The sequence below is a fragment of the Eriocheir sinensis genome, unplaced genomic scaffold (genome assembly GCF_024679095.1).
Source record: "Eriocheir sinensis breed Jianghai 21 unplaced genomic scaffold, ASM2467909v1 Scaffold1106, whole genome shotgun sequence".
NCBI classification, from domain to species: Eukaryota; Metazoa; Arthropoda; class Malacostraca; order Decapoda; family Varunidae; genus Eriocheir; species Eriocheir sinensis.
The window spans coordinates 39373-60000 of record NW_026110415.1 but is presented as its reverse complement, the minus strand read 5'-3'; the positions used below and the strand labels follow the sequence as shown (position 1 = coordinate 60000).

General features: G+C 44.0%; 1 protein-coding gene and 1 long non-coding RNA gene across 2 annotated transcripts in view; both read left to right on the top strand.

Annotated features, from left to right (window-relative positions):
* The window catches only part of LOC126989232 (tRNA dimethylallyltransferase-like), a 70611-nt gene that overhangs the window by 28251 nt on the left and 21732 nt on the right, over nt 1–20628 (top strand). The gene's annotated exons all lie outside the window — the stretch shown is intronic.
* Nucleotides 437–1615, top strand: LOC126989233 (uncharacterized). The gene is made up of 3 exons (XR_007743042.1): nt 437–909; nt 999–1087; nt 1513–1615. It is a non-coding gene; the product is annotated as an uncharacterized LOC126989233 (long non-coding RNA).

The following is a 20628-nucleotide window of genomic DNA, read 5'->3' as shown; positions in this document are numbered from 1 at the left end:
ACCAGATAAAAATGGAAAGGAAGACAATAGAAAAGAAGGGCTAGGCAGAAAATGAAGGGGAATGAAGATCCGAAATGGGTAAGGAAGACAACAGATGGAAAAAGAATGAAGAAAAGGGAAGACAGGTGAAAATAAATTAAAATAAGGAAAAGGAAGAAAATCGAAGAGGCATGAAAAGGGAAAGGTTGAGAAGAAAAGAAAAAAGAAAGGAAGAAAATTGAGGGAAAGGAAGAAAAAAAAATGGAAAGAAAATGAAGAAAAGGGGAAGACAGGTGAGAAGAAAAGAAAAAAGAAAAGGAAGAAAATTGAGGAAAGGAAGAAAAAGATGGAAAAGGAAGAAGACAAGAAAAAAAAATAAAAAGGAAAATTGAGGGAAAGGAAGAAAAAAAGATGGAAAAGAGAATGAAGAAAAGGGGAAGACAGGTGAGAAGAAAATAAAAATAAAAGGAAGAAAATTGAGGGGAAAGGAAGAAAAAAGATGGAAAAGAGAATGAAGAAAAGGGGAAGACAGGTGAGAAGAAAATAAAAATAAAAGGAAGAAAATTGAGGGGAAAGGAAGAAAAAAGATGGAAAAGAGAATGAAGAAAAAGGGGAAGACAGGTGAAAATAAAATAAAATAAGGGAAAGGAAGAAAATCGAGGAGAATGAAGAGAAAGGGGGAAAGTTGAGAAGAAAATTAAAATAAGGGAAAGGAAGAAAATCGAGGGTAAAGGAAGAAAACAGATGGAAAAGAAAATGAAGAAAAGGGGGAAGACAGGTGAGAAGAAAATTAAAATAAGGAAAAGGAAGAAAATCGAAGGGCATGAAAGGGGGGAAAGGTGAGAAGACAAGAAAAAAATAAAAGGAAGAAAATTGAGGGGAAAGGAAGACAAAAGATGGAAAAGAGAATGAAGAAAAGGGGGAAGACAGGTCAGAAGAAAAGAGAAATAAATGGAAGAAAATTGAGGGGAAAGGAAGAAAAAAGATGGAAAAGAGAATGAAGAAAAGGGGGAAGACAGGTGAGAAGAAAAGAGAAATAAAAGGAAGAAAATTGAGGGGAAAGGAAGACAAAAGATGGAAAAGAGAATGAAGAAAAGGGGGAAGACAGGTCAGAAGAAAATAAAAATAAAAAGAAGAAAATTGAGGGGAAAGGAAGACAAAAGATGGAAAAGAGAATGAAGAAAAGGGGGAAGACAGGTGAGAAGAAAATAAAAATAAAAGGAAGAAAATGGAGGGGAAAGGAAGACAAAAGATGGAAAAGAGAATGAAGAAAAAGGGGAAGGAAGGTGAGAAGAAAAGAGAAATAAAAGGAAGAAAATTGAGGAGAAAGGAAGAAAAAAGATGGAAAAGAGAATGAAGAAAAGGGGGAAGACAGGTCAGAAGAAAAGAGAAATAAAAGGAAGAAAATTGAGGGCAAAGGAAGACAAAAGATGGAAAAGAGAATGAAGAAAAGGGGGAAGACAGGTGAGAAGAAAAGAGAAATAAAAGGAAGAAAATTGAGGGGAAAGAGAATGAAGAAAAGGGGGAAGACAGGTCAGAAGAAAAGAGGAATAAAAGAAAGAAAATTGAGGGGAAAGGAAGACAAAAGATGGAAAAGAGAATGAAGAAAAGGGGGAAGACAGGTGAGAAGAAAAGAAAATAAGGGAAAGGAAGAAAATCGAGGGGAAAGGAAGACAAAAGATGGGAAAGAGAATGAAGAAAAGGGGGAAGGAAGGTGAGAATAAAATAAGATAAGGGAAAGAAAGAAAATCGAGGGGAATGAAAAGAAAAGGAGGAAAGGAGAGAAGACAGGAAAAAAAGGAAAGGAAGAAAATCGACGGGAAAAGAAGAAAAAAGCTGGAAAAGAAGAAACGAAATAAATAAATAAAAAAGAGGACAGACATAGGAAGGGGAAAAATATGAGGAAAAAAAGAGGAAAGAAGAAAGAAAAGAGGAAAATAAATTGGTAAGAAAATGGATGAAGAAAAGAAGAAACGTGGTCGGAAAAGAAGGAAAAAAGAAGATAGAGAAGAGGAAAACAAAGTGAAAACAAGATAGAAGAAGAAAAGAAAGGAAAAAGGAAGAGGAAAAGAAGGTTGCAAGAATATGGAAGAAGAGAAATATGGAAAAGAGAGGAAAAAAAATGAAAAGAAGACAGAGAAGAGGAAAATATCGTGAAAAGAAGATGGAAGAAGACAAGAAGAAACGGAAAATAAAGAGGAAAGGAGAAAAAGAGATGAAAAGAAAACAGGGAAAGGCAGAAAAAAATGAGGACACTAAGAATGAAAAAAACGAAGCAAAAAAAAAAGAAAAAAATCGTAAAATGTGACAGGAAGAAGGAAACGAAAAAGGGACAGACAGACAGACAGAGAGAAGGGGGGGGGGGTAGGGAGGGGGGGATGAAAAGGGTCAAGTAAGGTCAGATCAGCCAAGTCAAGTTCCCTTTATGTGTCGTGTTAGAAGATAGTTATTGTGGTCAAAGGGAGGAAGAGGAGGAGGAGGAGGAGGAAGAGAGGAGGAGGAGTCAGTGGCTGTTTAATTATGGGAAGAGGAAGAGGAGGAGGAGGAGGAAATGGATTGTATAAGAAGAGAAGAGAAGGAGGAGGAGGAGGAGGAAGACATACATAGAGGAAGAGGATAGGAGGAGGAGGAGGAGGTGGTGGTTAGTATGATAGGGGGGGGAGGAGGAGGAAGAGGTAGTGGAGGAGGTGGGTACAGAAAGAGGAGAGGAGGAGGAGGAGGAGGAGGAAGAAAAGGAGATGGTAATAATAGAGAGAAGAAAGAGGAGGAAAGAAGAGGGGAAGAAGGAAAAAGGTAAAATAATACGATTAAAGAGGAAGAGATGAGGAGGAGGAGGAAGAGGCAGTGGAGGAGGTGGGTACAGAAAGAGGAGAAGGGGAAGAAGAGGAGATGGTATTAAAAGAGGGGAGAAAGAGGAGGAAAGAAGAGGGGAAGAAGGAAAGAGGTAAAATAATACGATTAAAGAGGAAGAGAAAAGGAGGAGAGGAAGAGGAAGAGGAGGAGGAGGTTTATTAGCCGTAAGGAAGGGAAATAAGAGGAAGAGGAGGAGGAGGAGGACAAGAAAATAAGAGTTTAAGGAGGATTTACATTAGCCCTAAGGAAGAAGAGGAGGAAGAGGAAGAGGAGGAGGAGGAAGATTTGACCACTTACTCTCTGTTTAGGAAGAGTTAGAAGTTACATCTCTTCCCCCTCCCCCCCTTTCCTCCCCTTTCTCCTCCTCTTCCTTCCTCCTCCTCCCCCTCTTTCCCTCCCTCCCTCCCTCTTCCCTCCTCCTCCTCCCTCTTTCCTCCCTCCCTCCCCTCCTTTTCCTCCCTCTTTCTCTCCCTCTTCCCTCTCCTCCCTATTTTCCTACCTCCCCTCCTTCCTTTCCTTCTCTCCCTTTCATCTCCTCCTCCCCTTTCCCTTCTCTCTTCCCTTTTCCTCCCCCTCTTTCTCTCCCCCTCTTCCCCTCTCCTCCCCATTCCCCTATTTTTTTCTTCCCCTTCCCCCTTTTCTTCCCTCTCCCCTCTTTCATCTTCCCTCCTTCCCTTTCCTCTTCCTTCCTTCCCTCCATTTCCCTCTTCCCTCTTCCCTCCTCCTTTCTTCCCCTTTCCTCCCCTCCCTCTTTTCTTTTCTTCCTTTCCTCCTCTTCTGTTCTCCCCTTCCCCCCTTTTTTCCTCTCCCTTCTCTTCACTCCTTTCTTTTCTCTCCCCCTTCACTTTTTCCTCCACCTCTATTCCCTTCCTTCCTCTTCCTTCTCCCCTTCTTCCTCCATTTTCTCCTCCCCTTTTTCTCCTCCCATTTCCTTCTTCTCTCCCTTCTTCTTTCCCTTCTCCTCTATTCTCCTTTCCCTCTCCATCTCATTCGTTCTCCTCCCCTTCTTTATTTCCCTTCGCTTTTTTCCCCATTTGAGTAGGAGAGAGAGAGAGAGAGAGAGAGAGAGAGAGAGAGAATTATGTAAGAGTCAAATCCGGCTTTTTTTTTTTTTCTTGTGATGTGATGTTTCCTTCTTCTTCTTCTTCTTCTTCTTCTTCTTCTTCTTCTTCTTCCTCTTCCTCCTCTTCCTCCTCTTCCTCTTCTTCTTTTATTACAAGTTATATTTCAGTTCTCGTTTACTTTAGAACTTGCATTTTTTCTCCTTCCTCCTCCTCCTCCTCTTCCTCCTCCTCCTCCTCCTCCTCTTCCATAATGCACCATAACTTTTTGCCATTTCTTGTAACCACTTTTTTGTCCTTCTTTCTTTTCCCATTATTTCTTCCTCTCCTTCCTTTATTTTCTTCCCTCCTCCTCCTCCTCCTCCTCCATTCGTCTTGTTCTGTTATTTGTTTTTGTTTTCATTCTTTTTTTCCTCTTTATTTTCCTTTCCTCCTCCACTTCCTCCTCTCCCTTAAGATATATAGTTTTTTTTTCCTCCTTTCTTCCTCTTTTCTCTCCCTCTTTTCCTTCCTCTCTTCCTCCCTCATTTTCCTCTGCTTTTCTTCCTCACCTTAATTTCCCTTTCCTTCCTTTCTTTTCCTTCCTTTCCCTTCCTCTCCCTTCATTTCCTTCCCTCTCCCTTCCTTTCCCTTCCTCTCCCTTCCTTTCCTTCCCTCTCCCTTCCTTTCCTTCCCTCTCCTTCCGTCTCCCTTCCCGTCCTTTCCTTCCCTCTCCCTTCCTTTCCTTCCCTCTCCCTTCCTTTCCCTTCCTCTCCCTTCCTTTCCTTCCCTCTCCCTTCCTTTCCTTCCCTCTCCCTTCCTTTCCTTCCCTCTCCTTCCGTCTCCCTTCCCGTCCTTTCCTTCCCTCTCCCTTCCTTTCCTTCCCTCTCCCTTCCTTTCCCTTCCCCTCCCTTTCCTTTCCCTTCCCCTTCCTTTCCTTTCCCTTCCCCTTCCTTTCCTTTCCCTTCCTTTCCCTTCCTCTCCCTTCCTTTCCTTCCCTCTCCCCTCACTTTCTCAACTTTCCCCTCTCCCCCTTTCTTCCCTTTCTTTTCCTTCCTTTCTTTTCCTCTCTTTTCCTTCCCTCACTTTCTCAACTTTCCCCTCTCCTTTTGTCATATTTTCCCCCTTTTTCCTCTTCTTTTCCCCTCCTTTTCTTTTTTTTCCTCCTTTTCCTTCCCTTTCCCCTCTTTCTCTTCCACTTTCTTTCTCATCTTTCCTTTTCCTCTCTCTCTCTCTCTCTCTCCCTCTCTCTCTCTCTCTCTCTCTCTCTCTCTCTCTCTCTCTCTCTCTCTCTCTCTCTCTCTCTCTCTCTCTCTCTCTCTCTCTCTCTCTCCCCTTCGATTAATTATCAAAATGGTTTGTGTGGAAACATGTTGCGTAAGAGAGAGAGAGAGAGAGGGGAGAATGCCCATCTGCGTACTCTCTCCTCTCTCTCTCTCTCTCTCTCTCTCTCTCTCTCTCTCCAGGTTAAAGGGAGGGAGACAGAGTAGAGAGAGAGAGAGAAGAGAGAGAGAGATACGTCGATCACTCTCTCCTCCTCCTCCTCCTCCTCCTCCTCCTCCTCTTCCCCTCTCCCCCTCCTCGTCCGTCATGCCGTTCCTGAAGATGCTTGATTTGAAGAGGAGGAGAGGAGGAGGAGGAGGAAGAGTAGGAGGACACAATTGGAAGAAGAAAGAGAATACAATAGGAAAAGTAAAAGACGATGATGAAAAAAGGAGAAGAAAAGAGGAAAAATAGAAGAGGAGGAAGAGAAGGAGGAGGAGGAGGAGGAGGAGGAGGAGGAGGAGGAGGAGGAGAACAAAAACAGGTAGAAAAAGAAATAGAAAACAGTAGAAGAGAAAGACGATGATGAAAAAAAAAGAAGAGGAAGAAAAGGAGGAGGAGAAGGAAATGAATGAAAAGAGAAGAGGGAAGGGAAGAGAAATAGAAGGAAATGAGTAAGAATGTGGGAAAGCAAAACACGGGAAAAAAAGGAGGAAAAAGGAAAAAAAAGGAAGAGGAAATATTGAAAAGGAGAAAAAGAAGAAAAATAAATAAATGAAAATCGTGGACTGAAAAAACAAGAAAAGTTAATGAAGGAAAAAGAAAAAGAAGGAAAATAAAGGAAGAGAGAAAATCATGAAAAGGAGAAGAAAAAGAAGAAAAATAAATAAATAAAAATCGTGGACTGAAAAAACACAAGAAAATATAAATGAAGGAAAAAAAGAAAAAGAAGGAAAATAAAGGAAGAGAAGAAATAATGAAAAGTAGAAAAGGAGAAGAAAAAGAAGAAAAATAAATAAATAAAAATCGTGGACTGAAAAAACACAAGAAAATAAAAATGAAGGGAAAAAGAAAAATAAAGAAAATAAAATGGAGGAAATTAAATAAAAAATGTATAGCTGTTTTTTTTTTTCTTTTATCGTTTCTTTAAATGCTTCCTCCTCCTCCTCCTCCTCCTCCTCCTCCTCCTCCAATTATGTGAATGCAGTAACGATGGTAGAAAAATTTTAAGTGGGAGGAGGATTGAGGAAGAAGAGAGAGATGGGAGGGGAGGAGGAGGAGGAAGAAAAGAATGAAAGAGGAAAGAGGAAGAAGGGGAGATGAAGGGAAAAATGATGAAAAGGGGAATGAGAAGAAGAGAGATATGGGAAGAGAGGATGAGGAAGAGGAGGAGGGAAGAGAGGAAAGAGGAAGAAGAGGAGATGAAGGGAAAAATGATGAAAAGGGGAATGAGAAGAGAGATATGGGAGGAGGAGGAGGAAGAAGAGAATGAAAGAGGAAAGAGGAAGAAGGGGAGATGAAGGGAAAAATGATGGACAGGGGACTGATGAAGACGCGAGGATGAGGAAGAAGAGGAAGGAAGAGAGAAATGGGAGAGTAAAGAGGAAGAAGGGGAAATGAAGAGGAAAAGCAAGAAAAGAGTAACCGACGAAGTAGTTTTTTATTCTTTTCCTATATTTTCTTTTCCCCTTTCCCCTCTTCCCTCTTTCCCCCTTCCTCTTCTCCCTCCCTTCCCTTCCTTTCCTCTCCTCTCTTCTCTCTTCTTTCTACCCTTTCCTCTTTTCCCCTCTTCCTCCTTACCTTTCTCCTCTTTATTTCTTTTCCCCCTTTCCTTCCTTTTCCTTCTTCCCTCTTCCTTCACTTTCCTTTCTCTTTTTCCCTTCTCATCCGCCCTTCCCTCTTTTTTCCCCTCTTCTCCCCCCCTTTCCTTCTCCCTCTTCTCCCTCTCCTCCTCCTCCCCTTCTCCCTCTCTCTCTCCCGCCGCTGCAACAAACTTCCCGCCAAAACGGTTATAGCGAAAATCGGTTTAATCCCAAATAATCGCATTAAGTTTTTTTTTTTTCGTTGTAATGGAAGCGAATTTGATCTTGCATTGGCTTTGTAGGTTATTGAAAACGCCAACGAACTTTCTGTCGCCTGCTTTTCAATGGTTTTATGTTTGCTCTTCTTCCTTCCCCCTCTCCATCTCCCCCCTTTTTTTACTCATACTCCATTTTATATTCTTATTTATTAAACAGGCCATAGCAAATTATCCTATTTCTCCTCCTCCTCCTCATCGTTCTCCTCCTCCTCCTCCTCCTCCTCCTCCTCCTCCTCCTCCTCCTCCTCTCCCTTCCCCTGTTTCTCCTCCTTACCCTCTCAATAATTTTGCCAACTACGTCGTCGTATGCTCTCTCTCTCTCTCTCTCTCTCTCTCTCTCTCTCTCTCTCTCTCTCTCTCTCTCTCTCTCTCTCTCTCTCTCTCTCTCTCTCTCCAGCACAAGTTTTCACCCCTTTTATGTAATGGAAAAAGACTTGGAAAGGAAGACTAGGGAGGAGGAGGAGGAAGAAGAGGAAGATGAGGAGGAGGAATTTAAGAGGAGGTAAATCAGATTGTTCTTGGACCGTCTGGGAAAATATTAAGAAGACTTTTCCTCTTTTTTTTCCTCTTACTTCTGGAGGGAAAAAATGCTACGTTATGCAATGGAGGAGGAGGAGGAGGAGGAGGAAGAAGAAGAAGAAGAAGAAGAAGAAGAAGAAGAAGAAGGGAAAAAGAAAAGAGCAGAGGAGGGAAAGGACATGTCAGAGAGAGAGAGAGAGAGAATTAACGTGGTTGCCCTCTTTACAACCTTATAATAGGTAGGGGAGAGGGGAGGAGAGTGAATTGGGAGGAGGGGAGAGAAAGAAAGAGGGGAGAAGGGATATAAGAAGGGGATGAGAGAGGGGAGAGGAGAAAGAGAGAGAGAGAGAGGGAAAAACGGGGAGCTTGTAAGGGGAAAAGAGGGGAGAGGGGAGATGGTGGGGAGGGGAAAGGGTAGATGATAAAAAGAGGGGAGATGCGGAAAGGGAAAGTAGGAGACAGGTGAGGGGAAAATGAGGAAGGGGAGAGAAATGTTGGGAGGGGAAAGGAAACAGCTTGGGGAGGGGAAAGAGGGGAGAGGCAGGGAAAGAAAGGGAAGATAGGTGGGGAGGAAAAAAGGAAGAGAAAGTGGGGAGGGGAAAAGAAGAGGCAAGAAGGGAAAAGGAGAGAAAGAGGAGATGGTTAGGGAAAGAGAGAAAGTGGGGAGGGGAGAGGAAGGGGGATGAAGGTAAAGAGAAAAGGAGAAAGAAGGGGAGAGGAAAAGTGAGGGAGGAAAGAGAAGATGGGTAGAGGAAAGGAGAAGATGGGGAGGGGAAAGAGAGGAAAGATGCTGAGGAAGAGGAAGGAAAGAGAGAGGAAAGAGGGGAGATAAGGAGGGGAAAGGGAGGAGAGAGCTAGGTAGGGAGGGGAAAGAGGGGAGATAAGACTTTGCGAGGTGGGGAGGGGAGGGGAAGGAGAGAGGGGAGAGAGAGGTAGGTCGGGAGGGGAGGAGCAAAAGAGAGGAAAGAGGGGAGGTACCGAGGTGGGGAGAGGAAAGAGAGGTAGGTAAGGTGGGGAGGGAAGGGGAGGAAAGAGGGGAGATGGGGTGGGGAAAGAGGGGAGGAAATACAGGGTCAACAGCCTCGCCCAGACAGACTCGGCGTACCCTTGAAAAATGAGGGGAGAGAAGGGGGGAGAAGGGGGAGAAGGAGGAGGGAGAAGGGGAGGGAGGGAGAGTGTCGGTTGAAGGCTAGAAGAGCTTACTAAATATCCTCTTCCTCCTCTTCCTCATCCATTATCTCCTCTTCCTCCTCCTCCTCCTCCTTTCTTTTCCTGTTTTCCTTTTTCCTCTTCTTCCTTCCACTTGTTTTCCTCTTTTCCTTTTTATTTATTTCCCTCTTTCTTCACTTTTGTTTTCCCTTTCCTCCTCCTCCTCTTTTTCCTCTTCCTGTTTTCCTTTTTCCTCTTCTTCCTTCCTTTCTTCCACTTGTTTTCCTCTTTTCCTTTTATTCCTTTCCCTCTCTTCTTTTTTGTTTCCCCTTTCCTCCTCCTCCTCCTCCTCCTCCTTTTCCTCACTTTTCTCTTATTCATTTTCCTTATTATTTCCTTTTCTCCCTCCTCTTTTTCCTTCACTTTCTTTGTTTTCCTTCTTTTCCATTATCTGTGTTCCTCCTCCTCCTCCTCCTCCTCCTCCTCCTCCTCCTCCTCCCTCACCTTTTCTTTTCTTTTCCCTTATTCCCTTTTCTTCTTCGCCAATTCCCTTTCTCTTTCCGTTTCCCCTCCTTTCATCATCCATTTCTTCCCCTTCTTTTCCTTTTCTTCACTTCTCCTATTTTTCCCATTTTCCTCTCTTGTTTCCTTTATTTCCCTCTTCTTTTCCCTTTTCACTGTTTTCCTTCTCCCCTCTTTCTCCTGCTCCTCTTCCCTCCCCCTCTTCCCATTCTCTCTCTTTCCTCACTTTTCCTTCCCTTCTTCTGTTCGCTACTTCTCCTTTCTTTCATTTTCTGTTCTCTCCTTATTTCCCCATCATTATCTCCTTCAATTTCCCTTCTTTTCATTATCTGTTTTTTTTTCTCCTCTCTTCTTCCTCTTCCTCCCCTAATCCCTCATCCTCTTCCTCCTCCTCCTCCCTCATCCCTCCTCCTCTTCCGTCCTTCTTCCTTGACAAATTCAGAGAGACAGACAGACAGACAGACAAACACCCTCAGAGGTAGTTGGTATAAGAGCGATCAGACCCTTTAAACATTGTATCGAGTGCTATTTCGTTGTTATAAGGGTGAGTGGTCGTGTGTACAATGCTTGTTTTGGGATTATTGAGCGGGTCAGTGAAGAGGGGAAAGAAGGGGAAAGGAAAAGAAAGGGAGGAAAGAGAGGGGAGGAAAGGAGAAGATGGGGAGGGGAAAGAGAAATTGTGAAAGATGAGGGAAGAGAGAGGAAAGATGCTGGAAGGAAGAGAGGGGAAAGGAAAAGAGAGGGAGGAAAGAGAAGATGGGGAGGGAAAGAGAAATTGTGAAAGATGAGAGGAAAGATAAATTGGAAGGAAGAGATGGGAGAGAGGAAAGGAAAGATGCTGGAAGGAAGAGAAGATGGGGAGGGGAAAGAGAGGGGAGGAGAGGAGAAGATGGGGAAGGAAAAGAGAAATTGTGAAAGATGAGGGAAGAGAGAGGAAAGATGCTGGAAGGAAGAGAGAGGTGAAGATGGGGAGGAAAAGAAAAGATGATGGGAGAGGGAAAGATGCTGGAAGGAAGAGATGAGGTGAAGAGAGGGGCAAGGAAAAAAGAGGAGGGAAATGGGGAGAAAGAGAGAGAGAGGAAAGATGCTGGGAGGAAGAGAGAGGAGGTGAAGAGAAGATGGGTAGGGGAAAGAGAGGGGAGGAGAGGAGAAGATGGGGAGGGGGAAGAGAAATTGTGAAAGATGAGAGGAGGCAGGAAAGATGGAAGGGAGGAGGGAAGAAGAGGAAAGGAAAGAAGGAAGGACCCACATTTGACAGGGCTTTCCAGGGAGTTGTGGGCATTTCCAGGGGTAGTTTTATGACCCCGGTGGTAGTTTGCCCCTTCCTCTGTACCGTCTTACAATGCCTACCTTTCAGACTGGATAACAAGCAGACTGGTCTTTTATATAGGCCTACAACTTTTCTATAGCCTGTTTTTTTCTGTGTCCTCCTCTTCCTCCTTCTCCTCCTCCACCTATTCCTCCTCCTCCTCCACCTCCTCCTCCTCCACCTCCTCCTCCACCTCCTCCTCCTCCTCCTCCTCCTCCTCCTCCTCCTCCTCCTCCTCCTCCTACAGCGTCGTTATCTCCCTTTCCTTCTCTTTTTTTTCCTCCCAAATTAACATTCGTCGATATATGCCAGCGAGCTTTCTGTGTCTCCTCCACCGCCTCCTCCGCCACCTCCTCATTTCTTCTCCATTTGCAAACCTGTTCCCGCCTAAGGTGGGTTACCTGAGGAGTTTTTGTGAGTTTGGTATGGTGTTTGGGGGGGTGGGGGCGGGGGTGGGGAGATCGTGTGTGTGTGTGTGTGTGTGTGTGTGTGTGTGTGTGTGTGTGTGTGTGTGTGTGTGTGAAAACGGTGTGACGTCTGTCTGTCACTTCCCCCCTTCTCTCTCTCTCTCTCTCTCTCTCTCTCTCTCTCTCTCTCTCTCTCTCTCTCTCTCTCTCTCTCTCTCTCTCTCTCTCTCTCTCTCTCTCTCTCTCTCACCCATTAGTAAATGTGTTGGACTAGTAACTTGAGTCGAACACACACACACACACACACACAGAGAGAGAGAGAGAGAGAGAGAGAGAGAGAGAGAGAGAGAGAGAGAGAGAGAGAGGTATCCGTCATTGTTTCTTCTTAATTACTGCTATTATTATTATTATCATTATTATTATTATTATTATTATTATTATTATTATTATTATTATTATTACTAGTACTATTTTCTGTAAGCTATTTTTTTTCCTTTTTTTTACCCCTTTTTTTGTTTCATTTTCTTTCTTTCTCGTTGTTTGTACCTTTTATTTTCTTCCTTTTTTTACTTAATTTTTTTTTCTCTGATATTTTTAAAACTTGCGTACACACACACACACACACACACACACACACACACACACACACACACACACACACACACACACACACCTGCTTGTCATAATTGTAAACAAACAAAGAATGATTTGAATAAGTCATTAACCTCTCTCTCTCTCTCTCTCTCTCTCTCTCTCTCTCTCTCTCTCTCTCTCTCTCTCTCTCTCTCTCTCTCTCTCTCTCTCTCACTCTATAATTCTTCTCTTTACTCTTTACTTCACTTTTTTTCTTCCTCCTCTTCCTCCTCCTCCTCTTCCTCTTCCTCTTCCTTGTCCGGTGTTGGTGTTACAGGTGATACAATTTACACACCTCCTCCTCTTCCTCTTCCTCTTCCTCTTCCTCTTTGGTGTCGATTTGAAAAAGTAAACATATACAGAGTCGGGTTACTCTTCTTCCTCCTCCTCCTCCTCCTCCTCCTCCTCCTCCTCCTCCTCCTCCTCCCTGGGACCATATGTACGCAATGTCAAGGGCGAGGTTGGGCTTTCCTCCTCTTCCTCTTCCTCTTCTTCCTCTTCTTCCCGCAGCCGTCTGGAAACCCCTCCTCCTCCTCCTCCTCCTCCCTTACCTAATGTACCAGAACTCCTTTCCCACCCCTCCTTCTCTTCTCCCTCCTCCTCCTCCTCCTCTTCCGTCAACACCAAACCCGCCCAGATGCGCGCGCTCATGTACTCTCCTCCTCCTCCTCCTCCTCCTCCGCCTCCTTCTGCGCGCGTGGAAGAGGAGGAGGAGGAGGAGGAGGGCGTGGTTGTTTCGTAATCAGGTGGTGGTGGGTAGGGAAGGGGAGGAGATGAGGGGAGGGAAGGGACAGCTAGGGAGGGGAGGGGAGGGAAGGGACAGTTGGGGAGGGGAGGAGGAGGGGAGGAGAACTGTTGTTGGGGGAGAGGAAGGGCAATGCTCTCGCCACCTGTCATTCCTCTCCCCTCCCCTTCCTCTTCTCCCCTTCCCTTCCCTCCCCATCTTCCTCCTCCGTTTCCTCCCCATTTTCTTCTTTCCTCTGTTTTATCTCCACTTTTTTTCCTCTTCATCTTTCCCTCTTCCCTTTTTCCTCCTCTCCCACCCTCTCCCCTCCCCATCTTCCTCCACTGTTTCCTCCCCATTTTCTTCTTTCCTCTGTTTCATCTCCCCTTTTTTTCCTCTTCATCTTTCCCTCTTCCCTTTTTCCTCCTCTCCCCTCCCCTTCTCTCCCCATCTTCCTCCTCTGTTTCCTCCCCATTTTCTTCTTTCCTCTGTTTCATCTCCCCTTCTTTTCCCCTTCATCTCTCCCTCTTCCCTTTTTCCTCCTCCCCTCCTCTTCCATCCCCTTTCCTCCCCATCTTCTACTCACTCTCCCCTCCCTCCTCCCTTCTTTCCCCTTCTCCCCCTTTCTTCCTCTCCCCCACCTGTAATTTTTTTTCTTTTCTGCTTCTTCCATTTTTTCTTCCTCCCTTTCCTCTCCCCCCTTTCCTCCCTTTTCTCTTTTCCTCCCTTTCACTTTCGTAGCTGTTCTTTTCCTCTTCTTTTTTTTGTTATTTCTTATTCTTCTTTTTCCTCCGTCTGTCACTTTCGTTTTCATCAGAATTTTTTTTTTCATCTTTATTTTTCATTTATTTTCATTTTTCTCCTGTTTTCCTTATTTCCTCTTTTTTTTTTTTACTTTCACATTTTCTTCCTTTCTTTCGCTTGATCTTTTTTTCCACTTCCTTTTTTATTTTTTCGATCTTTTTCTTTTCTTTTCCCTTTTCTTTTTATTATTCCTTTTATTCTTTCTTTCGTTAATTCTTCTTTTCTTTCTTTCCTTTCTTCCTCTCTTTCGTTCATATTTTCTCCTATTTCTCATCATCTCTTTTCCACTACTTCCTTTTCTATTTGTTTCCTTTCCCCCTCCTCCTCCTCCTCCTCCTCCTCCTCCTCCTCCTCCTCTTCTTCTTCTTCTTCCCTCCGTACCCTCACATGTCCTCCCTCCCCTCAAGCTTATGTACCTCCTCCTCCTCCTCCTCCTCCTCCTCCTCCTCCTCCTCCTCCTCCTCCTCCTCCTCCTCCTCCTCCTCCACCACCTCTTTCCTCGTACTCACATCTGTTCTCTCTCCCCCGGTTTTGTCTCTTCCTCCTCCTCCTCCTCCTCCTCCTCCTCCTCCACCTCTTATTTACCTGTCTGTAGCCGTGACCTCCCCATAAGGTCATTCACCCACGACAGGTCATCCGCTCTCTCTCTCTCTCTCTCTCTCTCTCTCTCGCTCTCTCTCTCGCTCTCTCTCTCTCTCTCTCTCTCTCTCTCTCTCTCTCTCTCTCTCTTTTACGACTAGACTAATTCTGCTTTCCCTACTCTTTCCTCCCTCCTCCTCCTCCTCCTCCTCCTCCTCCTTCCATGCTGCATGGTTCCTTTATTTATTTTTCTTGTTTTCTTCCTTTTTTTTCTTTACTTTTCTCTTCCAGTCTTCCCTTCTTTTAATTCTTCTCTCCCTTTCTCCATCCTTATTCCCTTGGGTGGGGAGGAGCCTTCGCCTTTGCTGTCCTTTATCTTCCACCTTTGATTAGATAGTTAGTGTAGCTTGTCACAAACAGCCTCGTAAGGACCAGCAGGTCTGCTGTTGTTTGTTCTTCCTTTGTGTGTCTTTGTGTTCCTCCCTGTTAACTGTTATCCTTGTACAATTCGCTGGTAAGGCCCCACCTGGAATACGCCGTGCAATTCTGGTCTCCTAATTACAGGAAAGACATTGAATTACTTGAGAGAGTACAGCGCCGCGCCACGAAGATGATACCATCACTGAGGACGAAGCCCTATGAAGAGCGACTCACGCGACTCAACCTCTCCACGTTGGGAAAGAGACGACTGCGGGGAGACATGATACAAGTATTTAAGTACCTGAACAAGCTCAGCAACGTTGATCACTCCAAACTCTACATGTTACAATCTAACCCACAAGCAGAAAACAACGGTAAAACAATTCAAGCCAAGCGATGCTTTACGGATATCGGCAGGAGTTATTTTTGGAACAGAGTCGGCCGCCACTGGAACAGCCTTCCTGCAGGAGTGGTTAGTGCGGAAATAATCAACTCCTTTAAAAATTGCATTGACCGTCACTTTGCTGCGTCGGGAGTGAACTAAACGTATCCACGAGTACGTTCAGTAGTGCTTCAATCCTTCCCTGCAAGCCACTCCTGCGGCTGACGGATTGATTAAATCCCTTAAAGAAGGCAGCCTCGCAATGAGCCAATAGGCTTTCTGCTGCCTGCTCGTCAATGTTTCTTCTCCTCCTCCTCCTCCTCCTCCTCCTCCTCCTCCTCCCTTCCCACTACCATCATCACTTAAGTTTCCCTTCTTCCTCTACCCTTCCCCTTTTCCTCCTCCTCCTCCTCCTCTTCCTCCCCACCCCCCTCCCCTTATAATTACTGCCTTTGGTCTCGAGCCAAATTATGTAATATACCACATTATTGCTCTCTCTCTCTCTCTCTCTCTCTCTCTCTCTCTCTCTCTCTCTCTCTCTCTCTCTCTCTCTCTCTCTCTCTCTCTCTCTCGTTTTCCTCCCTTTTTAGAGTTCATCGCCTCCCCTACCTTCCCTCCCTTCCTCCCTTTTTTTCCTTTTCTCTTCTTCCCTCTTTTCTCTTCTTTCCTCTCCTGTCCTTCCTCCCCTCCTCCTCTGTTCATTATTTCCCTTCCTCCTCTCTCTTCTTTCTTGTTTTCCCTTCCCTCTCTCCCTTCTTCCCTTTTTCCCTCCTCTTCCTTTTCTTCCCTCTCCTTCTCTTCCTCTCTTTTTCATTCCATTCCTTCTCTTCCCTCTTTCCTCCTTTCCTCTCTTTTCTACCTCTTCTTCCTTCCTTCCCTCTCCCCCCCCCCTTTTCTCTCCCTTTTCTCCATTTCTCTCCCCGTCCCTCCCTTCCTCCCCTCCCATTCCTCCCCATTATTCTCCTCTCCTCCGCCAATTCAATAGTTAGCTTAATTAATTCTCTCTCTCTCTCTCTCTCTCTCTCTCTCTCTCTCTCTCTCTCTCTCTCTCTCTCTCTCTCTCTCTCTCTCTCTCTCTCACCTCTGATTCGTTCTCTTTGAAGTCTTCTATCTCCTCCTCCTCCTCCTCCTCCTCCTCCTCCTCCTCCTCCTCCTCCTCCTCCTCCTCCTCCTCCTCCTCCTCCTCCTTTTTCCTCTTCCTCTCTTTTGTATTATTTCACTTGGATGCTTTTTGCTCATTGGGTACAGAGAGAGAGAGAGAGAGAGAGAGAGAGAGAGAGAGTTGCTATGGTACGATCTAGATAAGAAATTTCCTAGGCCTCTCTCTCTCTCTCTCTCTCTCTCTCTCTCTCTCTCTCTCTCTCTCTCTCTCTCTCTCTCTCTCTCTCTCTCTCTGTATGTGTGTTTGTCTCTGCCTGCCTCACACGCACACACACACTCACACACACACACACACACACACAGTACGTTTCCCTATTGTCTTGTCACATAGAGAGAGGTGTGTGTGTGTGTGTGTGTGTGTGTGTGTGTGTGTGTGTGTGTGTGTGTGTGTGTTTAGTGAAATAGGGAAAGACAGACCCGTAGATTTTTTGGAAGCTAATAACTCCATCATGTTTCCGTGTTTCCATGTTTCCTTTCCTCTTCTTCCTCTCCTCTTCCTCCTCCTCCTCTCCCTTCGTTTTCTCTCTCTTGTTACCCTCTTTATCTCCCTTTCCATTTTCTTCTTCCCCTTCTCTTCCCTCTTTCTTGTCATCCTCCCTTCCTCCTCTTCCTCTTCACTTCCTTTCTTCCCCTTCTTCATCATCCCTTTCCTTCTTCCTTTTCGTCATTATCTCTTTCTCCCCTTTTCTTTTCGTCAGCCCCCCTTCTCTTTCCCTTCACCATTTTCCCTTCCTCCCTTTCCCCTTCACCATTCTCCCTTCTTCTCTTCACTCTCCTCCCTTCCTTCCCTTACTTCTCCCTTCCCTTCGTCATCCTCCATTCCCCCTTCCTTTTCCTCACCCTCCTTTCCTTCTCTTCCTCATCATCCTTCTCCCTTCCTCCCTTTTCTCTTCACCATTCTCCCTTCTCTTTCTCTTCACTTTCCTCCCTTCCTTTCCTTCTTCTCCCTCCCCTTCGTCATCTTCCCTTCCCCCTTCCTTTTCCACGCCCATTCTTTCCTACCCCTTCACCTCCCTCTCTTACTTATCCTTACCCCTTCCTCTTCTTCCCCATCTTTCCCTTCCTCCCCTTTCTTCCCCTCCCCCTCCCCACTAGTTGGCTATGGTAAGGTTATGTTCATCAAAGTTTTGGTCACGGATATTTTTTGATAGGTTTTTGTTTTTATTTGTTTGTTTTTTTTTCTAAATTTGTAAACGTTGTCTTTAAAGGTACCGTAATTACTTGAGTTGTATTTTTTTTTTAGGGGGGGGAGGTATTTATATTACTTTGAATTTTCTTGTTTTTTTTTTTACTTCTGTCCATGTTTTGTTTGTTTTTCAAAATTTTCTTTCTTTTTCTTTTTTTCTTACTTTGAATTTTCATTTTTTGTATTTTATTCATTTTCTTTATTCCATTTTTTCTTCTTCTTGTTATTTATTTCTCTTCGTCTTCCTCCTTCATTTCACACTTTTTTTCTTTTATTTTTCTTATTTTTCTACTTTTCTTCTTACGCCGACTTTTCTTTTTTCTTATCTTCTTTTTTCCTCTTCTCCGTCCTTTTCTTCTTTCCTTTTTTCCTCCTTCATTTCACTTTTTCTTTCCTTTCATTTTTTTCTTTCTTTCCTTTTGTCCTTCATTCCACTCTTTTTTTTTATTATTTTATTCCTTTTTTCTTCCTCTATTTTTCTTGTTTTGTTTTGTTTTCTTTTTCTATTCTTACACCGAATTTTCTGTTTTCTTATCTTCTTTTTTCCTCATCTCCGTCCTTTTCTTCTTTCTTTTTGTCCTCCTTCATTTCACTTTCTTTTTCCTTTCATCATTTTTCCTTTATATTCTTTTTCTTTATTTTTTTTCTCCTTACACCGACTTTTTTTTTCATTTCTTCTTCTTCTTTCTTCCTCTTCTCCGTCCTTTTGTTATTTCTCTGTGCCCTTCTTCTTCTTCTCTTCTCTATTTCTTTCTTTTTATCTAATTATCTATCTATGTATCTATCTACATCTATTTATCACCCATTATCCGACCTTTCCTTATAGTATCCTTTCTTTTATATATGTTACTTGTTCTATGATAATAATAATAATAATAATAATAATAATAATAATAATAATAACAAATACACACAGACAATTTATTATTCCGAAAACAACATTGAATTCGGTCGCAGTCCCCTCCCCCCCCCCTCCCTTCCTCCTCCTCCTCCTCCTCCTCCTCCTCCTCCTCTTCCAATTATGTGAACGCGGAAATGTTGGAATAATTTTTAAGTGGGAGGGGGATGAGGAAGGTAGAGGAGGAGGAGGAGGAGGAGGAGGAGGAGGAGGAGGAGGAGGAGGAACGGAGGGGAAGAGATGGGAAGGTGAAGAGGAAGGGGAAGAATGGAGAATGACAAGTAGGAAAGGAGGAGAAAGGTGAAGGAAGGGAAGAGGAGGATTTGGGAAGATAATGAAGGGAAGGGAGTAAAGAATGGGAAGAAGAGAGGAAGAAGGGTGTAGAAGGTAGGTGAAGGGAAGGAAAGTTAAGTGGAAGAGAAAGAAGAAGGGAAGGGGAAGGGAGAAGACGGTGAAGAAGAGTAGTTATATAGATGAAAAGGGAAGAGAAAGGAAGGGAGGAAGGAAGAAGATGGAGAGATGAAGGAAAGGGAAAATGGAGAGAGGAGGAAGAAGGGAAGGGGAAGGGAGAAAACGGTGAAGAAGGGTAGTTATATAGATGGAAGAGGGAAGAGAAAGGAAGGGAGGAAGAAGAAGGAGAGATGAAGGGAAGGGAAAATGAAGAGAGGAGAGGAAGAGGGGAAGAGAAGAGCATGGTGAAGACTCGTGGTAAAAAAGATAAAAGTGAAAAGGGAAGAAAAGGAAGAGGAAGAAAAAGGAAAAAAAAATATGAGAGGAGGACAATTATGATTTTCTTTATTAATCCATTTTCTTTTACTTTTTTCTTCCTTTTCCTCTTCCATGTTCCTCTTAGTCCTACTCTTTTTCTTCCTCCTCCCTTCCTCCTCCTCCTCTTCTTATTTTACATATATTAAACCTGCATTTTGTCTTCTTCTCTTTCTTCTTCTTCTTCTTCTTCTTCTTCTTCTTCTTCTTCTTCTTCTTCTTCCTCCTTCGTTCACTATTTCTTCTCTTCCTCATTTACTCACTTAACAAAAAACAAAACAAAAAAAGACACAATTTAGTCATCCCTTAATCAATGTCATAATCCAATCTATATCTATCTATATCTAGCAATCTGTCTATCTCTATCTATCTATCTACCTCTCTGTCTCCATTTCCAGTACTCGCAATAACCGTGACTGGGGCAAATACACACAGGGATTCGAAGCCAGGCCCGCAGATTCTTAGGTAGGCACGCTAACCACTGGGCCACGGAGGAATGGTAATGGTTTAGGACACACGGCAATGAATGTGTCTCCGTTTTTTTGGACACATGCGTAAATAACAACAACAACAGTACTCTCTCTCTCTCTCTCTCTCTCTCTCTCTCTCTCTCTCTCTCTCTCTCTCTCTCTCTCTCTCTCTCTCTCTCTCTCTCTCTCTCTCTCTCTCTCGGGGTCATTGTCTCTCTCTCGCCTATTTGCGTGGACACTTTTCCTTGCTGGCACGTGTGTGTGTGTGTGTGTGTGTGTGTGTGGCTAGGGAAAGAATACCTCTCTCTCTCTCTCTCTCTCTCTCTCTCTCTCTCTCTCTCTCTCTCTCTCTCTCTCTCTCTCTCTCTCTCTCTCTCTCTTATTTACCTTGATTTTCGTAACTTTCATCATTATCATAGTAGTAGTAGTAGTAGTAGTAGTAAGAGAAGAAAAAGTAAAATAATGAGAAAGGAAAAGAGAAACAGAAAACGAGAGAAAAAGGAACAAGAGGTGGAGAAGAAGGAAGAGGAGAGACAGAAAATGATGAGGATGAGGAAGAAAAAAAAAAAAAGGAAGAGAAGAGATGGAAAAAGAATAATGGAAAAGGAGGATGAAGAGAAAAAGAAAGAAACGAGATAAGAAGAGAGGAAGAAAAAAAGGGAAAGGAAAAAAAGGTGAAAAAATGGAAACAAAAGTATGATAAAGAAAACGAAGGAAAAATAGGAAATAAAGAAAAGATAAGAAGATAAAGAAGAGAAAAGATAAGAGTAAGATAGAAGAAGAGGACATAAGGAGAAGAGGAGGAGGAGGAGGTGGAGAAGGAAATTGAGTGGAAAGGAAGATTAGAAAAAAAATATCTTGTCACGTTTTCCAGTGTGTGTGTGTGTGTGTGTGTGTGTGTGTGTGTGTGTGTGTGTGTGTGTGGGCAGAGAGAGAAAGCAGTGGATTATTCAAGCTATACTCTCTCTCTCTCTCTCTCTCTCTCTCTCTCTCTCTCTCTCTCTCTCTCTCTCTCTCTCTCTCTCTCTCTCTCTCTCTCTCTCTCTCTCTCTCTCTCTCTCTCTCTAATCCCTTCCCTTACTTCCCTTTATCTTCCCTTCTCCCCCATTCCCTATCCTCCCCTTCTATTACTCTCCTTCCCTTCCTTTCTTTTCCTTTCCTTTCCTTCCCTTTCCGCCATACCTTATCCTCCCCTTCCTTACCCTTCCCTTCCCCATACCCAAGCTGTCTCTCTCTCTTTCTTCCCTTCCTTTCCCTTTCCCCTCCCATCCTTTTCCTTTCCCCTCCCTTCCTTTCCCTTTCCCCTCTCATTCCTTCCCTTTCCCCTCCCTTCCCTTCCCTTTCCCCTCCCTTCCTTTCCCTTTCCCCTCTCATTCCTTCCCTTTCCCCTCCCTTCCTTTTCCCCTCGCATCCCTTTCCCTTTCCCCTTCCGTTTCCCCTCTTATTCCTTCTCTTTCCCCTCTCCTCCCTCCCCTCTCTCACCTT